Source organism: Dermacentor andersoni, chromosome 5, assembly GCF_023375885.2.
Source record: "Dermacentor andersoni chromosome 5, qqDerAnde1_hic_scaffold, whole genome shotgun sequence".
In the NCBI taxonomy this organism is placed as follows: Eukaryota; Metazoa; Arthropoda; class Arachnida; order Ixodida; family Ixodidae; genus Dermacentor; species Dermacentor andersoni.
Window position 1 is genome coordinate 50,877,100 of NC_092818.1, and position 21,442 is coordinate 50,898,541.

The 21,442-nt window shown below is 47.2% G+C and overlaps 1 long non-coding RNA gene across 2 annotated transcripts in view; it reads right to left on the minus strand.

The window, feature by feature from the left end:
• The window catches only part of LOC126530297 (uncharacterized), a 31,629-nt gene extending 23,827 nt beyond the window's left edge, over window positions 1-7,802 (minus strand). For both annotated transcript variants that reach the window (XR_011894732.1, XR_011894733.1), the window contains exon 1: window positions 7,539-7,802. This is a non-coding gene — a long non-coding RNA (uncharacterized lncRNA). The remainder of the gene's footprint in view (window positions 1-7,538) is intronic.
• Between the last annotated feature and the right edge of the window lie 13,640 nt (window positions 7,803-21,442).

The window sequence follows — 21,442 nt, forward strand, 5'->3', positions numbered from 1 at the left end:
CCGTTCAACATCACGGATTGAGAATGCCATGATTGGTGTGGCAAACAAGACTTAGCTCTAGAGGCTCTAAACTACCTTTTCCAGGTCGTCTTCAGAAATGATGTGCAATACACGAGAATTCTCGGTTTTCCGCATTAGAATTTTGGTCTGCGATTCCCATACATACTTCCAATTTTTCTCTCTTCTCGCTTGGCGAGCTTTTGCGAGAAGAATCTTATTCTCTTGGCAGAGGTGTTCATTAATGAATATGGGCTCATTCTTTTGGAAGCCAAGGGCCGATGTAGACAATCTCTCTTTCTTGGTATTCTTTATCATTTTGTCTCGGACTGCAATGGAGGTAAACCTTACCAAAATATTCTGTTGAGCCTTGTTTTTGGTCGGAACTCGATGCACTACATCGATATCTTCGGTACGAAGTTCCATCTTCAAACAAGTCACTATGTTTTGCATCATGTCTGGCAGCGATTCGTCTGCCGACAATGGAACATTTCTTATTTCAAAGTTGTTCCGACGACTGTATTGCTTAAGCTCGATTATTTCCTGTCGCATTTCTCTCACTTCCCCCTGCAACTGGCACACATCGCCAATAATGCTAGCCTGCTGGTGTTTCACTTCTGATAGTTCGCGGTGCACGTTGTGCACGTCAGTCCTTAGTTGCTCAAATGTCCTATTCATGACATCCATGGATGTCTTGATGTCCTGCATGTCCCTCTGGGACTGTTTGTTGTCTGCTACTAAGCTTTTTATGTCAACTCTGATGCTTGTTGTGATACTTTCCAGCTTTGAGGTTATGTCAACCAAGACTTTGGCTAGTTCTTTAGTGGTACCCGGCGGTTTGTCCGCAAGAACCTGTCCAAATGATTTCAGCGGATTTTCACCCATTACAATTTTCCTACAACAGAGCAACAATTCAACAATTCAGAGCAATCCAGCAGCTATACTTTGAACTCGAGATGAACGTTTGAACGCTTACGTACCTGCAAAGATGCAAGGTCCGGATTTAGTACATGGCAGGTGCTACTTGCTGCCTGGATAGCTCAAGTGATGCTGGCTCCATCCAGACAGGGCTCTTATAGCAAAGCCAAGGTGCGTCGTTTGCCAGAATAGCCGCTGCGCGCACCAGCTGCTGTGGTGACAGCGCGATCAGCCACTTCTTTTTTAGGAAGTGTAAAAACTGTAAATATCCCATCACTTGAAAACCAAGTTTATTTTTTGTGTTGTCGCCATATGTACAATACCTGATATTTTCATTCTGTTAGCAGAAACTTAATTTACGTGAGAATTTACGGTAATCTTCAGGACGAAAAATAAACTGGTTCCTCCTCACAAAAGTATCCTATTTAACTCCAAACAAATAGAAATAGTTGACCACTTTAAATGTCATGGTGTAGTATTTTCTTCAACTATGTCATGGACAGCACATGTGGACCAAGTTGTCAAGCAATTAGCTAGAATAACTGGTGCAATTGGCTGCATTAGATACATTCTTCCTAAACCAATTAAACTGCTTCTCTACAACTCATTATATTATTCTCACATTAACTATTGCGAGCTGGTATGGGGCACTGCAACACCGTCCTGCCTACAGAAAATTTATATTTTGCAAAAAAAGTTTCTTCGCAATGTCTTTAACGCAAATTACGGAGCAACCACCAAACACTTTTTTATTGAAACTGGTATAATCAAAATTTTTAATTTGTATCAGTATCGGCTCAGCGTTCATTCTAAAATAGAAACAAGAAATAATATAAGTAACATTCGGCACCTAGCCAACTTACAAGAAAATAAAAAGAGTTACCCTTTCAGACACCCCGAAAACTGGTTGGTGCCAACAGCACGCATCAATACCGGGAAAGAGCGCCTTCAACACACACTTCCTTCCCTACTCAACGCGTACGAATCTGCTAACATCAACTTGTTTACCTGTACCCAACGAGATATACGTGCCATATGCAATTCATATGCACACGAATGTGCCACTGAATAATCACTAGGTATAATTAATGCTTAATATAGGATGTTTTCTTTGTTCTATATTTATTGTCTCCATTATTCTTTGTCATTTGTGCTGTTATTTGATGTTATTTGACGATTATGTTAAAGTGTAATCCTGCTTGTGACGAAGCAACTTGGTTTCTGCACATGTAAGTGCAGATAAGATTTTGTTTAGTCTTCGTATGTTCTTGCTATGTTGTTGTTTTTGTTTCTTTTTTCTTTATCATGAAGCCACCATGTCAGCGATGTGATTGCCTGTCGCTGCTGCTTTGTATTTCGGGGCTGCGGCCAAGTCAAGCTGTTTACGACAGCTTTTTCTGCAGCTCCCCCTGTCTGTATTTTTTGAGGCAGAAATAAATTATTATTATTTTTGGTGAAGTACCTCGTCCTGTTTCTGAAAATTTCATTCTAGAAACGACCTTGAAAGCAGAGCAGCTTTTTGCAAAGGAGAATAAATTTAAAGATAGCGGAACATGCAACTTTTAGGAGGGTAGTGATTAGTCAAAGGCCCTTGCTCCATAAGTTGGGCCCCGTTCAACATGACACTGCTCGGTGACACTCACTTCAAGTTGTCTTTTTTTTTTCAACTTTAGAGTTGTCAAGCACCCTTGTCTGCGCTTGTGAATTGCTCCCCTTAGTTGCTTGTTGGACGTGCTTCGTTGTATAACTCCAATATCCAGCTCCAGCTCATTGAGCACTCTCTTGATGCCGCATGCTGACAGTGAAAACAAGTGTTGGTTCGTTTAAGATAACAAAACTGTTACAGCACCTCATATGCACAGTCAACGTCAAGTTGAGGAACTTCTTGATTAAATGTTGCAGCATTTTGTGGCCGTAGGCAGTAAAAGTGAAAAACAGTGAAAACAAGTGTTGGTTCGTTTAAAATGATGACAAAACTGCATTACTTGAATGATTACATGCTGGAAAAACAAGTGTTGTGAAACAAGTGACAGTGAAAACAAGTGACAGTGAACAAGTGACAGTAAAAAAGTGACAGTACAAAAGTGACAGTGAAAACAAGTGTTGGTTCGTTTAAAATGATGACAAAACTGTTACAGCATCTCATATGCACAGTCAACGTCAAGTTGAGGAACTCCTTGATTAAAAAAAACATTAAATGTTGCAGCATTTTGTGGCCGTAGGCAGTAAAAGTGAAAAACAGTGAAAACAAGTGTTGGTTCATTTAAAATGATGACAAAACTGCATTACTTGAATGATTACATGCTGGGAAAACAGGTGTTGCGAAACAAGTGACAGTTAACAAGTGACAGTGAAAACAAGTGTTGGTTCGTTTAAAATGATGACAATTGAGCACTCTCCTGATGCCGCATGCTGACAGTGAAAACAAGTGTTGGTTCGTTTAAGATGATAACAAAACTGTTACAGCATCTCGTATGCACAGTCAACGTCAAGTTGAGGAACTCCTTGATTAAAAAAAACTTTAAATGTTGCAGCATTTTGTGGCCGTAGGCAGTAAAAGCGAAAACAAGTGTTGGTTCGTTTAAAATGATGACAAAACTGCATTACTTGAATGATTACATGCTGGAAAAACAAGTGTTGTGAAACAAGTGACAGTGAAAACAAGTGACAGTGAACAAGTGACAGTAAACAAGTGACAGTGAAAACAAGTATTGGTTTGTTTAAAATGATGACGATTGAGCACTCTCTTGATGCTGCATGCTGACAGTGAAAACAAGTGTTGGTTCGTTTAAAATTACATGCTGGAAAAACAAGTGTTGGTTCGTTTAAGATGATAACAAAATTGTTACAGCATCTCATATGCACAGTCAACGTCAAGTTGAGGAACTTCTTGATTAAATGTTGCAGCATTTTGTGGCCGTAGGCAGTAAAAGCGAAAAACAGTGAAAACAAGTGTTGGTTCGTTTAAAATGATGACAAAACTGCATTACTTGAACGATTACATACTGGAAAAACAAGTGTTTTGAAACAAGTGACAGTGAAAACAAGTGTTGGTTCGTTTAAAATGATGACAATTGAGCACTCTCTTGATGCCGCATGCTGACAGCGAAAACAAGTGTTGGTTCGTTTAAAATTACATGTTGGAAAAACAAGTGTTGGTTCGTTTAAGATGGTAACAAAACTGTTACAGCGTCTCATATGTACAGTCAACGTCAAGTTGAGGAACTTCTTGATTAAAAAAAACTTTAAATGTTGCAGCATTTTGTGGCCGTAGGCAGTAAAAGCGAAAAACAGTGAAAACAAGTGTTGGTTCATTTAAAATGATGGCAAAACTGCATTACTTGAATGATTACATGCTGGAAAAACAAGTGTTGTGAAACAAGTGACAGTGAAAACAAGTGACAGTGAACAAGTGACAGTAAAAAAGTGACAGTACAAAAGTGACAGTGAAAACAAGTGTTGGTTCGTTTAAAATGATGACAAAACTGCATTACTTGAATGATTACATGCTGGAAAAACAAGTGTTGGTTCGTTTAAGATGATAACAAAACTGTACTACAGCATCTCATATGCACAGTCAACGTCAAGTTGACGAAGTTCTTGATTAAAAAAACTTTAAATGTTGCAGCATTTTGCGGCCGTAGGCAGTAAAAGCGTAGAATACTATTCCTTGCATGTACTACCCAGGTATAGCGAAGTAAATCTAATTTTTTAAAAATCTTTCTCATTGCATTCCATGTATACACACGTATGCTTATAATGAAATACTCATACAAAATATAATGTAGGTATTTTCATGTTGGGTGCGACTCCGTTGCGAGATTACACTGTGCAGACTTAGCCTGAATACCAGTCTGAAAATTTCACTCTAGAAACGACCTTGAAAGCAGAGCAGCTTTTTGCAAAGGAGAATAAATTTAAAAATAGTGGAACATGCAACTTTTAGGAGGGTAGTGATTAGTCAAAGGCCCTTGCTCCATAAGTTGGGCCCCATTCAACATGACACTGCTCGGTGACACTCACTTCAAGTTGTCTTTTTTTTTTCAACTTTAGAGTTGTCAAGCACCCTTGTCTGCGCTTGTGAATTGCTCCCCTTAGTTGCTTGCTGGACGTGCTTCGTTGTACAACTCCAATATCCAGCTCCAGCTCATTGAGCACTCTCTTGATGCCGCATGCTGACAGTGAAAACAAGTGTTGGTTCGTTTAAAATGATGACAAAACTGCATTACTTGAATGATTACATGGTGGAAAAAGACGTGTTGGTTCGTTTAAGATGATAACAAAACTGTATTACTTGAATGATTACATGCTAGAATTTCACTTATATAGTTTGTTATTCGGTTTGCTCGCTGGATGAGACCTATGCTGTCTGTGCTTCAGAGCTCTTCTGTTTCTCCCGCTCCACTCATCGTCTGACCCTTGCATCATTGAATGTGCTGCGATCAACTGAGCCTGTGAGATCCGCGGGTTGTCTTTCAAAGATGTTTGTTGGAGGCACATGACATAAACATAGGGAACGGTGTCGGTAGACAGCTGCCTTGTCATATTGTACACGGAGTGCCTGTGCTTATACTGGCACACCCTCGTTGAGCTCTAGCACAGATCATGCTCCAATGCTGCTGCAGTGTCTACTGTTCTCAGGAATGCAAGCTCCATCTTTGGGCACCTCATCCACATTAATGCATTCAGTGATTGATTTGCATTCTGCATCTGCATCCTCAAACATTGTGCATGGAGATCTAGCTTACTTTGCTGTTTGCATAGATGCACTAGCCTTGTTGCAATGCCTCTACTCAACTTGGACCTCTGTAATAAGAAGAAATGCCTGACCAACAATGGAATCGAACCTCTGCCTTTGAGCACAGCAGCCAAATGCTCTAACCACTAGGCTATGATCGGACGGAGACTCCTAATGTGCCGAAGCCCACTAGCCCTTTGAGTTGTGTGGCGAGTGTGTCATGCGGTAGTTTCTCGGGAGCTCCTCGTGCTTTGAGGCACTGTCTTTGGGATTGGCTCAAATTCGCTTGTACTTTCCTCGTACCAGCTATCATTATATAGAAACTGTATGACATTGTACCACCTTCAAGATCAACCTTGGTTGACCATGCTGTAACATTTATTTGCTGCAGTACTAATGCCGTCAATGTTTTAACATAGACTGCGTTTCACATGTCTCTTCATTTCCTTCACAGAGGCCCTTGCTTGAGGCGATCAAAACATCTCCCAGCTTTGTTGAGCAGTCTTCTTTTTATTGTTTCGCTTGATGCACTAGGTTCAGCAGAGTCGCAAAAAGAAGAGGGTGCATCTGCCTATACTGAGCTTTTAAAGGTGGCTGTTTTTTGTGAAATGGAGCACTTTTTTTAAATGTCAATGGCTTAACACTGTTCTGAGCAACATGCACCTTGGTCTCACCGAGAGCCTACCTGCACCAAAAGTTGTGTGCTGAAGAACATCAGAAGAGACTGCAGATTTCGTTGAGGCAGACTCATTGATTCCTTTGAGAATCCTTGCTGCTTGCTCATGATGAATAATTTGTTTCATGAAATCGAAGGACTACATTCGTTTGCAGAATTTGAACACGGCACAACATCAAGCAGTATGTGGCGAGACTTGTAACAATGGCTTTTAACCTTCTGATGTGCCACACAGGCGATACATATAAGCCAAAGGGTACACTGGCAGTAAAGCCTGCTATTCAAGCAGGCTTCACAGCTGATCTTGCTCATTTAGCTGGCTGTCAGCAAATCTTTTCCGTAGAAGCATAATTGTGTCTTTAACATCCTTTCATATTTCTTGGAACTCTAAAACAGCCAATGCAGCTGACTGAGTAACAAGTGACCTGAAGTAATTAAATTTGTCAGTGTTATTGTGAATGGCATGATCGAAGTTAATTCAGAGTATCTTTATGCAGCAAATAAAGATTGCCTCTGTAACCGAGGGTTTCTCGTTTTCTTTTTGAAGTATCCACCGAAGCTGCAATAAGCATGATGCGGATAACGCAGAAAGGCGGTAACAGAAAGCGTCACCATAAAAGTTTTGTTTAAGGTTCATTCGAATAGTTCGTAATGTTGCATGCATGTGTCCAATTATCCGCGTTTTGTCCTCTTTGCACACTCGAAAAGCGCGAACAGAAAAGTGCAACACTTTCCCAGCATTCTACTTGCACTTTCCCACGGTTAAGAGAGAGCGACTATCTAAACAAGCAGCTGCATACATTGACTCTCTCTAGTTATTATTGTTATGATAAACACTGCATCTTCATTTCCTGGACCTCACGCGCTCGCAGCGACCAACAATTCCAACTCGTGCTGAAGCGTACCTGGCGTCAACACAGCAAATGCTACGAACGCGACATAAGTAACATACCAACAAGCCCACTCGTCACGCTTTCTAGTAGCACAGTCGAGCGCACCGACTGAGACAGCACAGACAATTCCAACTCGTGCTGAAGCGTACCTGGCGTCAACACAGCAAATGCTACGAACGCGACATAAGTAACATACCAACAAGCTACGAACGCGACATAAGTAACATACCAACAAGCCCACTCGTCACGCTTTCTAGTAGCACAGTCGAGCGCACCGATTGAGACAGCACAGCTAATGATGTAAAAGTTTACTCACATTTCGCTTTCTGCAGGCTGGGGCGCTCCACCGACGCTCGGTAGCTCGATCAGCAGTACTCATCCTAGGGCGTCGCCATTTGCCAGGGCGAAGTTGGCGGTGCCGTAAATGTCGTAGCTTCCAACAGGCGTTAATTTCAGCAATGGGCGTCGCGTACAGTATTTTTGTGATTTACAAAATCTTTTAACAATACATACGCCACAGTACACTTAGCTTTTTAGCTGACTTTTTTCAAAGCAGCGGAAGTCACGTGACCTGCTTTGGCCTATAGTGCCACGCCCCGTTGTAGCTGCTAGCGGATGAAAATACGCAAGCTGGCGTGACCCAGACGTCGTTTCTCGCACCGCCACCAGGGGCCGCTACTATACCTCAAACGCATCATCTTGAAAATGGGATATGTAGTTGGGAAAGAGAGCAACGAAAGCAAAATGGCCAGTCCAAATTTGAACGCTGAACAAATAGCAAATATAGTCACTAGAGTGGAGGAAGAAATTGGCAAGTCGCCAAGTAAGGGGTGGGAATATGGTGAGCTTCTAAGTGTAGTAACGACAGAAATACGGAAAGAGAAACAACATGTTCATTGGAAAGGAAAAAGGAAACCGAAAAGCTGGTGGAACAAGGAGATACGAGAAGCCATCGCCGAACGACAGAAAGCATCTCGAGAGCACAGGCAGGCAAAGAAGGCGCAGTTGCCACAGGATGAAGTAACCAGTAAATGGGAAATATACCGGGAGAAAAAGTCTATGGTTCAAATACTGGTGCAAGCAAAATTAAAAGGTGAAAGTGAACGTTGGTTGTCAGAAATACGTGAGAAAAAGAAGGCCGCACCTAGAATATTTTGGGATCACATCAAATTATTAGGCAGGAAGGCAACAACAATACAACAACATATCCTAGACGAAGATGAAAACAGACTGGAAGGAGAAGCAGCAATAAATTACATCCAAAAGTAACAGCCGAATCTTTCCAAGGCAAGGACAAGGTTGTATTTGAAGGAAAAAAGAGCATGAAAGAGACCCAAGGGGGAAAGGAGCTAGTGCTTACAAATTTAAACTGGAAGAAAGCGGAAGAGAAAATTCCTAAGCGCACAGCCACAGGGCTAGACGAGGTTCCCGTTAGGCTGATAAATGAACTGGGACCAAAAAGTAAGGAAGCTCTCGTGAAAGCAGTTGAAAAAAACTTTAAAAGATAGACGAATACCAGACAGTTGGCGACAAAGTAGAATGAATTTAATTTATAAAGGTAAGGGGGAGAAAGACAGAATTCACTCGTATAGACCGTTGACCATTACATCGGTAATATACAGGCTAGCAATGCAGGCAATCAAATTAAAGCTTCAAGCATGGGCAGAAAATAATGGCACTTTGGGAGAGCTTCAGAACGGCTTTAGAATAGGTAGGCGTTTGGATGATAACTTGTTTGTTCTTACTCAGTGTATTGAAATATCAAAAGCAGAAAGCAGACCGTTGTATGTGGCCTTTTTGGACATTACAGGAGCATACGACAACGTAGACCGCAGCATTTTGTGGGATATTCTGGAAGGGGAAGGCTTAGGTAACGATTGTATACAGCTTTTGAGAGAGATTTACATAGAAAATACTGTTTGCGTTGAATGGGAAGGGATGAGGAGCGCGGAGAAAGTTCATATCAACAAGGGACTGAGGCAGGGGTGCCCTTTATCCCCGCTGCTGTTTATGATGTACATGGTGAGGATGGAGAGGGCGCTAGAAGGAAGTAATATCGGGTTTAATCTCGCATACGAGCAGGCAGGTACAGTAATAGAGCAGCAACTCCCAGGTTTATTTTATGCGGACGACATTGTGTTGCTCGCAAACAAGCAAAGTGATTTGCAACGTCTGGCTAATATCTGTGGACAGGAAGGCAACAAGTTAGGTTTGAAATTTAGTGTTAGAAAATCAGGTGTTATTGTATTCAATGAAAACAGTGAACAGACAGTGGAGATACAGGGCCAAGAAATACCTCGGGTAACAGAATATAAATACCTTGGTATATGGATAAACGAAGGCAACGGATATATGGAAACACAGGAAAAAACCATAACAGTCAAGGGGAAGAGAAATGCAGCCATAATGAAGCACAGAGCGCTATGGGGATACAATAGGTACGAGGTCCTCCGAGGTATGTGGAAAGGGGTAATGGTTCCAGGACTTACTTTTGGAAATGCGGTTGTTTGCTTTAAATCAGGGGTACAATCAGGACTCGACGGGAACCAAAGGTCAGTGGGTCGCCTCGCATTGGGCGCTCACGGGAAGACTACAAATGAAGCTGTGCAAGGGGATATGGGCTGGACTAGTTTTGAAGTGAGGGAAGCCCGCAGTAAAATTGAGTATGAAGAACGACTGAGGAGTATGCAAGAAAGTAAATGGGCTGGGAGAGTGTTGAAGTATCTGTACAGGAAAAACATTAATTCACAGTGGAGGAAAAGAACTAGGAAGCTTACCAGCAAGTATGCGGCCTGTAGGGTGGGCCACACAGCAATAAAGAACGTCAAGCGGAAAGTCAGAGAGGCTGAATTAATCTCATGGGTGGCGGCAATGGAAAAGAAACCTGCCATGAGTAACTACTTAAGGGGAAAAAACGAAATTAGGAAAGAAACCATTTATGATAACTCAAAGGGAAGCTCATTACTTTTCGAAGCGAGATCGGGATGCCTTAGAACACGCACCTATAAAGCGAGATATAAGAAGGAAGAAGAAACATGTGCTTGCTGCGGTAAAACTAGGGAAACGACGGAGCATATTTTATTAGAATGTGAAGACGTCTACCCAGCGGTCGATTTAGGCACCACTGGCCTCCTTGAAGCCCTTGGGTTCAACGGGAGCAGTGGTAAAGCAAACAGGTCCGCAATAGACATCAGTAAGAGGCGATTGGAGGATTGGTGGAAGAAAAGTAGGGAAACGACAAAAGACGGAGACGTACAAAAGCACAGTTCGCAATAGGGTATCAGAAAATTTCGACGTGGTAGTTCATAGCGGTTTTTTTTTTTCATTGGTGAACCTAGGTAGGATATTAGGCAGCATAGTAGTAAGAGCTTGGTGGCGCAAGCCACCGCCCCGTTCCAAAGGGGACGCTCATAACATCCATCCATCCATCCATCCTCCAGGGCAAGACGCCCATAAGCTGGTACTTCATTCTATCAGGCCCCGCACACTCTCAAGTTCAACAAATGGCCACAGAGGGCGAAAAATCAATCGAGGCGTGTTTCAGCGTAAGCGCGCAAGTGGAGCTACTGTAATTTGGTCGAATACTTTAATTTGTAACCTCCCTGTCTTTCCTCCTCTTTGTCTCTCTCTCTCTCTTGTGCTTTTTCTGCTAGGGGCGCTGAACATGCTAATTTTTTTACTTTACACAAACCATTGACATAAACAATCGAGGTGTCTAAGGACGTTTTGTTACCTCAGGCAAATAGGCAGTTGATTTTTTTTTAATTTGATTGTTGAAGCTGCTTTTTAGTTATAGCGTCAAGGTTTTTGTACTTGATTAACCACCGACAGCCAACAGCCTATTGGTATCGATGTGTTGCCTATTGGTATCGATGTGTTTCCTGGCCGTTGGCGTTCGAATACTACGGCGGTAAAACATTTTCGAAAGCATGCTGGTTTCGTCTGCGAGTCATTACATGGACTTGCTGTAAAGAGGTCTACTCTTGGCAAAAAATAGTGCCTCATTTTGTTTAGGCGTTGATTATCATAATGAATGCGGCGGAGCTTGAGGGAGTACGCTTGAAGGTACGTTTTTATGCCGTTGATCTCCATAATTCCGTTGATGCCGTTGATCTCCATGCCGTTGATCTCCATTGTTCTAGAAAAACTGGCCACCCTGTATACGCAATGCCTCGAGCGTACCGGAATCTTGGAAGAACGCTAACATAATCCTAATCCATAAGAAAGGGGACGCCAAAGACTTGAAAAATTATAGACCGATCAGCTTACTGTCCGTTGCCTACAAAGTATTTACTAAGGTAATTGCAAATAGAATCAGGAACACCTTAAACTTCCGTCAACCAAAGGACCAGGCAGGATTCCGTAAAGGCTACTCAACAATAGATCATATTCACACTATCGATCAGGTGATAGAGAAATGTGCGGAATATAACCAACCATTATATGTAGCTTTCATTGATTATGAGAAAGCGTTTGATTCAGTCGAAACCTCAGCAGTCATGGAGGCATTGCGGAATCAGGGTGTAGACGAGCCGTACGTAAAAATACTGAAAGATATCTATAGCGGCTCCACAGCCACTGTAGTCCTCCATAAAGAAAGCAACAAAATCCCTATAAAGAAAGGCGTATGGCAGGGAGATACGATCTCTCCAATCCTATTCACAGCATGTTTACAGGAGGTATTCAGAGACCTGGATTGGGAAGAATTGGGGATAAGAGTAAATGGAGAATACCTTAGTAACTTGCGCTTCGCTGATGATATTGCCTTGCTTAGTAACTCAGGGGACCAACTGCAATGCTTGCTCACTGACCTGGATAGGCAGAGCAGAAGGGTGGGACTAAAAATTAATCTGCAGAAAACTAAAGTAATGTTTAACAGTCTCGGAAGGGAACAGCAGTTTACAATAGGTAGTGAGGCACTGGAAGTGGTAAGGGAATACATCTACTTAGGGCAGGTAGTGACTGCTGATCCGGATCATGAGAGTGAAATAATCAGAAGAATAAGAATGGGCTGGGGTGCGTTTGGCAGGCATTCTGAGATCATGAACAGCAGGTTTCCATTATCCCTCAAGAGAAAAGTTTATAACAGCTGTGTCTTACCAGTACTCACGTACGGGGCAGAAACCTGGAGGCTTACGAAAAGGGTTCTACTTAAATTGAGGACGACGCAACGAGCTATGGAAAGAAGAATGATAGGTGTAACATTAAGGGATAAGGAAAGAGCAGATTGGATGAGGAAACAAACGCGTGTTAATGACATCTTAGTTGAAATCAAGAAAAAGAAATGGGCATGGGCAGGACATGTAATGAGGAGGGAAGATAACCGATGGTCATTAAGGGTTACGGACTGGATTCCGAGGGAAGGGAAGCGTAGCAGGGGGCGACAGAAAGTTAGGTGGGCAGATGAGATTAGGAAGTTTGGAGGGTCAACATGGCCACAATTAGCACATGACCGGGGCAGTTGGAGAAGTATGGGAGAGGCCTTTGCCCTGCAGTGGGCGTAACCAGGCTCATGATGATGATGATGATCTCCATAACACCGTAAGTACGCAAACCGATGTCACAGAACACCCGATGCATCATTGTGTGTTCTCCGTCATCGCTTGTTTGCTGTACGCCTACTAATTCTTCATTTCTTCAAGTGTTGTATCCTCCTTTTGTCCTTGTTCTCTTGTGCTTCACTTACAGTATGTCGTTCCGTCAGCTGTAATGCGCATTTGCAAAAGCAATACGTTTGATAAGACGCAGTGGTTATCATAATTTTACTACACATGTATTAAGCTGGCACATATGGTTCAGATACAGATGCCTGTATGCGGACTTGCACGACGTTGATGCGCAGATTAGGATAATTATGATACCCGTAAGGAAGAGGCAGCTGACGGCCGTAAGCTGTTGCCTTCTTTCCGCCAAACTACCCGGCCTCGTAGTGCTGTAAAGATGCTGTAAAGATGCTGTATAAAAGTGACACGCGGTGACAGGGAAATTATTATACTTAGCAGCCGACCGTACGCTTTGTAGCTTAGGTCTTCTTTCTTGTGCGTTGGTGCTACCCTTATTAATGAGCCATTTCTTGACTGTGTTCTTGACTATGTAACCGCGTTTGTGTGGATGCGTAGACGTGTGCTTTTTGTTGTACTTGTAAAATGCAAATAAAATATTTTCAGGCTTACTCAATCTTTGGTGTCGTGTGCGTTTATTCCAGTCGAGGCCATCGTGCCACCTGGAAACCGCATTCTGTCAGTAGCCCAACACGAAATGCAACAGCTGGAGCGCGGCGGCACAACTCGGCGTAACGGCGGCGTAATAAACGAAAAACCGCTCGGGATGTCCTTAAAAGTCAGTTCAGAGTGTGCCTTAACTCGATATGACTCAGCGCTACATGTATTCTGCTGCGCCTCGATCGTGCTCCCGCCAGTTTGGTTGCTGTGTGGCAAACGTAGCGCCTACATAATGTAGGCGCTACGTTTGGCACACAGCAACTAAACTGGCGGGAGCACGATCGAGGCGCAGCATCCAGAAACCCAGTAAAGCCACAGAACACCTGGTAAAGCGTGTGCAAAACCCCGTTTCCGGATGGATATTATGAGCGTCCCCTTTGGAACGGGGCGGTGGGTTGCGCCACCAAGCTCTTGCTACTATACTGCGTAATATTCTACCTAGGTTAAACAATGAAAAAGACACACAAAAAAACACTATCAACTACCACGCCCAAATTTTCTGTTCCCCTATTGCGAACTGTGCTTTTGTACGTCACCGTCTTTTGTCGTTTCCCTACTTTTCTTCCACCAATCCTCCAGTCGCCTCTTACTAATGTCTACTGCGGACATGTTTGCTTTACCACTGCTCCCTCTGAATTAAGGAGGCCAGTGGTGCCTAAATCGACCGCTGGGTAGACGTCTTCACATTCTAATAAAGCATGCTCCGTAGTTTCCCTAGCTTTACCACATCAAGCACATGCTTCTTCTTCCTTCTTATATCTCGCTGTATAGGTGCGTGTTCTAAGGCATCCTGATCTCGCTTCGAAAAGTAATGAGCTTCCCTTTGAGTTATCATAAATGGTTTCTTTCCTGATTTCGTTTTTTTCCTCTTAAGTAGTTACTCATGGCAGGTTTCTTTTCCATTGCCGCCACCCATGAGAGTAATTCAGCTTCTGTGATTTTCCGCTTGACCTTTGTTGTTGTGTTGTCCACCCTACAGGCCGCATACTTGCTGGTAAGCTTCCTAGTTCTTTTCCTCCACTGTGAATCAATGTTTTTTCTGTACAGATACCTGAACACTCTCCCAGCCCATTAACTTTCTTCCATATTCCTCAGCCGTTCTTCATACTCAATTTTACTGCGAGCTTCCCTCACTTCAAAACTAGTCCAGCCCATGTCACCCTTTGCCCATATCACCCGTTTCCTGTTGTACAGCGCCACCTGTGGTCGCATACTTTAGTTCACGACGCCACCGCTACGCTTATTTCCGTAGCACTGTGGAAGGTACAGTTTCCCTTCTCTAAGTTTGTATAGGTGTTCTGTGATTCTATGACGCAAACTTCGACGCTCATCGCAATGGGCCCTGACACCGACAGATTGGCTCGCGATGGTGGGCTCAACTTCAGCGATTTGAGCACCGACGAGCGCGACCTGCTGCTAACGGCTCGCACTGCCGGCATCGTTGCGTACTACGACGGCGGCTCACCGGAGCGGGAAAGCAACTAGGGCTTCCCACGATATCACATGGACGTGGCATTCTCGCTGCTTGTTCCAAATAAAAGTTTCGCGAGCCAGCAGAACCCTCACAGCACGACGCGATAACGAAACTACTGAAACTCCAAAGCGTGCGCGGCGCAGAGTTGAGCGCGCAGAGTCGAGCGAAAACGAAACCTTTCGAACACCCATATTACTAAAGGGTAACGTCAAATGTTATTTTTTCTTAGAATCGAATAGACGTAGACAAGTAGCATTTTTTTTCGTCTTATAATCGAATGAAATGATATTTTTAATACGAGTAGTTGAGTATTAGTAACACAAATTATGAGGAGTGCTTTCGTCATCGGGCTAGTACCGGAATGTCGCTGGGGGTCTCAAATCGTGTCATGCATTTACCTCAATTTCTCGGTTACTAAAGCTCTGTTCGCGATTATATTGACGCCTTAGACGTTCTAGAACATTGCTCTACCACTTTAACTTGAGTTTCTGGTAACCTTTAGTGTCCCTTCAAGCCACTTCGTCCTCGCTCCGAACCAGTTTTTAGCGGTGGCGCTCCACTCGCTGTGGCTCGCTCTGGCCTTGCGCGCGCTGGGTACGAGCAGAGCACGAGCAGCATCAGGCGACCTGCTGCAACAGAGCGTCAGCGCAGGCCGGGCCCAAAATCTTTGTGAGTACATACATGCTTCCTCTCGTCCGCCGACACTTTTGTGACTAGGACTGAGCCCACGCACGATGCCTTTGCCCGTGCGGGGAGCGCGTACCTCGTGTTGAGCCTATCCCGACGCTAAGCCTAAGAACGGGTGCCTAGTGCTCGCGCGAGGTCGTACCACGCCGAGCCGCAGTTATCGGAGGCCCAAGCCGAAGGAGATTGCCCGAGCTCTCGCGAGTTGGCCCATTGGTTATCGCGAGAGCAAGTAGCATAGCCGCCGGGACTTTTCCTAGCGGCGTGCCCCAGCTTGAGCCTGTGCTCTCGCATCGACGTGCTACAGGCGCCCCTAATTGTATTTTTCGCCCTTGGTGCGGGACGCCTTTGGTTCCCCGCCGTCCCGGGACCGGGCGTTTGTGCAGTGTAGGGGACGCAAGGCGTTGGGGCCCTTAGCGCTTGGGTGCGTTTGCGTAAGCAAGCAGAAACACGTTATAGGTTAGCGGCCCCAAACGCAAGCCGCAGTGAGGTCGCATGCGCTCGCAGCGCCATCAACGTCTGACCTTTGCTGCGTTATCATTCTTTAAAACATGAAATCAAGCATATGAAGTAAAGCACATAAAACTATTCTTATTAAAAGCAGTTAATATAGAGGTTTAGAGTGTCCGGTATTCGGGTAAACGCAGGCTGGGGCGTGAACGGGACTTCATTAAAACTTTTCTGGGCGAGTTGGTGCATACTTGACATAAAAATTGTTACAGCGCAATCACATGCAACCACAAAGTATGAAGGACGGGACACAAGCGCTGATGTCTCAGCGCTTGTGTCCCAGCGCTTGTGTCCCGTCCTTCGTACTTTGTGGTTGCATGTGATTGCGCTGTAACAATTTTTGTCAACCATGAACGGGAGCGACCTGCATGGTGCAGCCACCTGGTGGCGCAAAACTCAGACAAAAACAGCTAATATTGCAGTAACCAAGTGTATTTTACTTTGCTGAGGGTATAAATTTTTGGCAGCAACACAATTACGCCAGTGCCGAAAATTTGCACCAGCAGCGAAGTAGAATATACTTGGTTACAACAATATTAGCTGCTTTTGTCCGTTTGAGCTTTGCGCCGCCAGGTGGATGCACCATGCAGGCCGCTCCCGTTTATGGCTCCGCCCCAACACCCCAACTACCCCAACTGCGCTTATCCGAATACCGCACACACTAATGGTATCTTCGACTGGTCGCCTGTATGCCCCGAAGCAGAGTCGGGTAGATCGGTCGTTTCCCGAGCTCAAAGGAAGGGGACAAGCGCGCAAACCGAACGTGCGACTCACTCTCGGAGGAGGAAATTGCTGATGCGAAACCACCTGACTACTGCCAACGTCCGATGTTTCGCCTATCAAAAGCTCCCGGCGCTGCCCAAAAAGCCGGCGGACGTGCCGGCGGGACGAACGTTCGTCGAGACGCCAGCATGCAGTGGCCTAGGTTGCCAAGGTTACGGTGGGCCGTCGCCAACAGCAGCGACGCGGCGCTGCGATGACGTTTCAATCTCGATGACTGCTCCGACGACAGGGCTCGGAGCGCCTCAGAGCGATCTTAGATAGAGGAGAGCAATCGAGAAGAACCAGCCGAACGCAGGGCGCGCACCCTCTTTCAACCAGTCGAAGACAACGCCGCTCGCGAGAGCACTCCAGAGTGCTCAGAAACGACCAGCCGAAGATAGCATAAATAACCCCTTCCGCGCCGATCGCTCCCGTACCGGTTTTTGCGGCAGCTGCCGCCGGATTGCCTCGCCGCCGCGCGGCGCTGACCAATCGGGGAGCGCGAAAGAGAACTTCCAAAGAAAGCGGCCGAGTCTCACGTCATGTCGCAGTCATCAAAGCCCACCGCGACAAGTACTCCACGTCGCGATTTCGCAGGAGGGGTAGCAGTTGCGTGGCGTGACCAAGCTGTTAGCGCTCTTGCAGAGCTGGGCGAACCCACCAACGCCGCTGCCGCCGTCTCTTCGGCGAATGCTTCTGCGCGTCATCCATCGCCTGAAAGGCGCTTGCCAACAGGCCGAGTAGTACTGCCTCTTCTTGCTCGGGGTTCATCATTGTCTTTCCAAGCAATGGGGGAGACGCGCAACATAAACACACGAACTCGACGCGAGCGGAGACAACTGCGCAATTTCGAGCCGCGCGAACATCCGGGATATATCGCGCTTGATTGGAGGTTAGCACTTTATGGGGCAGATGGCGCTGTATGTCTTTCCGGCGGCGCGGTCCGCAAGCAGTGTGATCTAAGCGATTTTCATCGGCAGGAGAATTCCATTCACTGTAGACGCCGGATTCCTCAGTGTGAACGTACCATTAAAAACGGCGTCTGTGGACACTTGGCGAAATATTTATTAGATTATCTACCCGCTGGCTACTCGTAAGTTGTCCTACACCGCGAGAATCACGTGGGTAACGTGACCACTTAGGGGCAGCGATGTTTTCGGTCGGCCAAACAACCCAAGGACGCAAGTAGACGTAGCGGTCTGCGCGTGCGCAGTACCGTCGCCCCTAGTTCTTGCGTGCGCAAGCCGCTTGCGTCCCCTAAGCTAAAACTCTCTAATAAACGGTTTCCGTCAACTTAGGGCAATACTGTGTTCTTGCGTGCGTCGCTCGGTAGCCCCTTGCGGCCTGCGCTTGCGCGCAGCGGCGCTAGAGGCTGACGGCTGACGCGGCCCTGTGGCTCGCTAAGCTCGAACCCGCGGTGGTCGGTACTCCTGTGAGACCCTTAAGACCCCATCATCATCATCATCAGCCTGGTTACGCCCACTGGAGGGCAAAGGCCTCTCCCATACTTCTCCAACCCATACTGGCGCCCAACTCCCCCATACTGGCGCCCAACGCGGACTCAGGGACTCATTAAGCCTTTGTCTGTGCTTAGCCGAGTTAGTACGCCTTAGCATATTATACTCGCGGCGTTATGTCGGCTAGACCTAGTGACCTTTGTTAGGTGACTTTTGCCCCTTGTTACCGCGAGCAGACGCCACGTTGCTCGATAACGTGGTGTTACGTTTCGCCTACGACGCGCGGTATAGCCGGCGCGGATGCAACGGACGCCGGGGCTTCGTTCAAAGCGGCGGACATTTTGGCCCGTTCAGCGCCGCCGATACGCCTCCCCGCCAAGCGCGTCCAGGCGTGTTTCAGTGCCACGTGTCTTCGTGTGTGCGTGTGTGTGTGTGTGCCACGCTTGTCAAAGCGCAGCAGCCGGGGAGAGGAGCTCCCCAAGTGTGAAGCGAGGAGGTCTGATCGGCGCCGGTTCGGCGATGCGTCACTACACTCGTCTCAACATGTCTCTCAGCCTGTCCGGGCCCAGAGTCACGTGGTCTCAACCCGAGACGTTCCTTCTTGCCCTCAACTCTGAGAGTATAAGAGCAGCTGCCCCCGGACGCCGAGAGAGAGGCTCCGCTTTCTTCTGTTGAGTAACGTGCTCTCCCGTCTCTCCACTTCGGTCGACCTGACCGGCCGCTCTTTTGCGATGTTAGAATAAACAAGTTGTTCTGTTACCAGTTGACTCATGCTTTGCCGGGACCTTCGGATGCTTCCAGTGCCCCAGGCCGCCAGGCCAACGCTACCTTTGGGGCTTGCGACCCATTTGCAACAACGGGCGTCAGCACTGAGGTTCCAACAACTCGTGCCAGCGGTGCGATTACAACAGTGGCCAGTGCTCCCCTTTTGCAGCGAACTTATGCGCCCTCACCGGTCGCAGCCCCCTGTGGGGACTACAGCACGAGGCGCTACGTACCAGCTCCCATTGGAGCAGTAGCGTTGTTTGGGAACGGTTCCCTTTGGAACAGGCGCACAGACGCTGTTGCAAAACGCCGCCGAAATGATTCAGTCACTCTCGGGGGCAGTTAAGGCGCTTTCCGCTGTCCCGAAATGCGCGCACCCCGCTGTACGGTTGGCAGTCCCGACTTACAGCGGATACGGTGACCTGCTCAATGCCAGGGATTACTGCGACTCCCTGGTACGCTACCAGATGGCTAATCGTTTGTAGGATCAGGAGGTGCTTGAACGCGTCATTCCCGTAGCACTTACTGACACGGCGGCTAGGTGGTACCGGCTTTGCGGATACCGTGCAACAACTTTCGAGGAGTTCCGCGTGGCATTCGTGCGCGAATTCCTACCCGCTGACTACCAGAGTAGGATGCGGCGAGAGCTTGAGCTACGTACACAAGCTCCTGACGAGTCGCTTCAGGAGTACGTACGCGCGATGCAAGACCTTTTCGTAGTCGCCGAGCCCAAAGCTTCGAACGAGGAACGCGTCGAGCGGGTGATCAGGCAGGCACATCCGACATTGTCGGCGTACCTGCGCGGCGGCCGCTTCCGAGATTTAGAAGAATTGGCCGCCGAGGCAAATCGCATTCAAGGCGACATTCTCGCCGCGCGACCCTATCGCCCACCGCCGCCCGCCAGCGAGGCCCTTGAGCCACGCGGTGCGTGGGGAGGGCATGTGCCCCTTCCCCAATGGCGACAACCCGGTCAAGCTGCCTTTGCGGCTACAAGCGGGTGTGCCTGGGAGCTGAGCGCGCGCGCTCTAGATCGCTACACGTACGGGAGGCGGGCAGCCTGTGCTGCACCACCGCCCGAAACGCATGCGCAGGGACGCACTTCGACCCAACGCATCGCAGAGGCGGACGCTCGTGATAACAGGCCCTTTGGTAAAGCAGCGAGTCGACCCCGGCAGGTAGCTGAGGCCGCTCCGCCTCGGGAAAGGTACCGCGGCGGAGTGCGCTGTTTTCGCTGCCAACAACGAGGGCACATTGCAAGGGACTGCACCGCGCCCAGGTCTCCTGCGAGGTCGGGAAACGGGAGCGTGGGTCGCTCGTGAAGGCACGAGTGACCGAAACCTTGCTTGTCCCCTCGGCGTATCGAGCAGGTTGTGTTGCTGGGGCGCACGCGCCCTTTATTCCGGTGACCATTGTCGGCCGCGAATTCTCTGCGCTGCTGGACACGGGCGCAAGCGCTTCGTTGTTCGGCGAACAGGTGTTATCCTACTTGAAGAAGCACTCAGTGCGCTTGCGGGATTGCCGAACGACATTCAATCTTGCGAAAGGCGTGGCCCATTCGGCGGGCGCCGCAAGCCTGACTGTCAGGTGGGGAGAGCGAATGAGACGCACGCGTTTCGTTCATCTCCCCGGGCTCAGTGTTCCTGTGATTCTCGGAAGGGACTTTCTCCTTAAAACAGGAATCGTTGTGGACATTGCGAATGGCGGCTATCGCGAAGGACCGTTCACGTTGCGAAAGCCGTTCATCAGCCCGCCGGCGTCCGATCTTGCCTGTGCAGATGGGGCGTCGAAAACATGCCGCGCGCCGAGTTCGGGGGCGAGCCCTCGAGCTGTGCGCTCGCCTGCTAAGACTCCCCTTTGGGAACGAGAGGCACGGCACGAACCGCGTCGCGCGCAGAATTCGGGGGCAGGCCCCTGCGCTATGCGCTTGTCGATTCAAAGTCCCCATAGGGATCGAGCGACACGGCACGAAGGGGCACAACATCCTCTGGCCGCCTGTGCGGTTCATTTGGATGATAGACAGAAGACTCGCTTGTCGGCACTGTTATGCCAGCACGAAGAGCTCTTCACCGATCAACCTGGCTGTGCCGATTTGGCCTTTGCGTCGCGGTCGGCCGCGAAACGTGCACTACGTCATCAGGCGTCGGACTTGAGGATGCATCAAACTGAAGCGGGGAAATTTCGTACTTTACGTCGTTAACTTGACGTTGGACTTCATAAGGCCCTGTGTAGTGAGAGAGAAGCTTCTGAGAGAGACCAACCCGACGACATGGTGACCAAAGGAGCACCCAAACACCTGGCGCGAACTTAACATTGCGATGACACCGGTCATAACACTCTTTTTGTATAT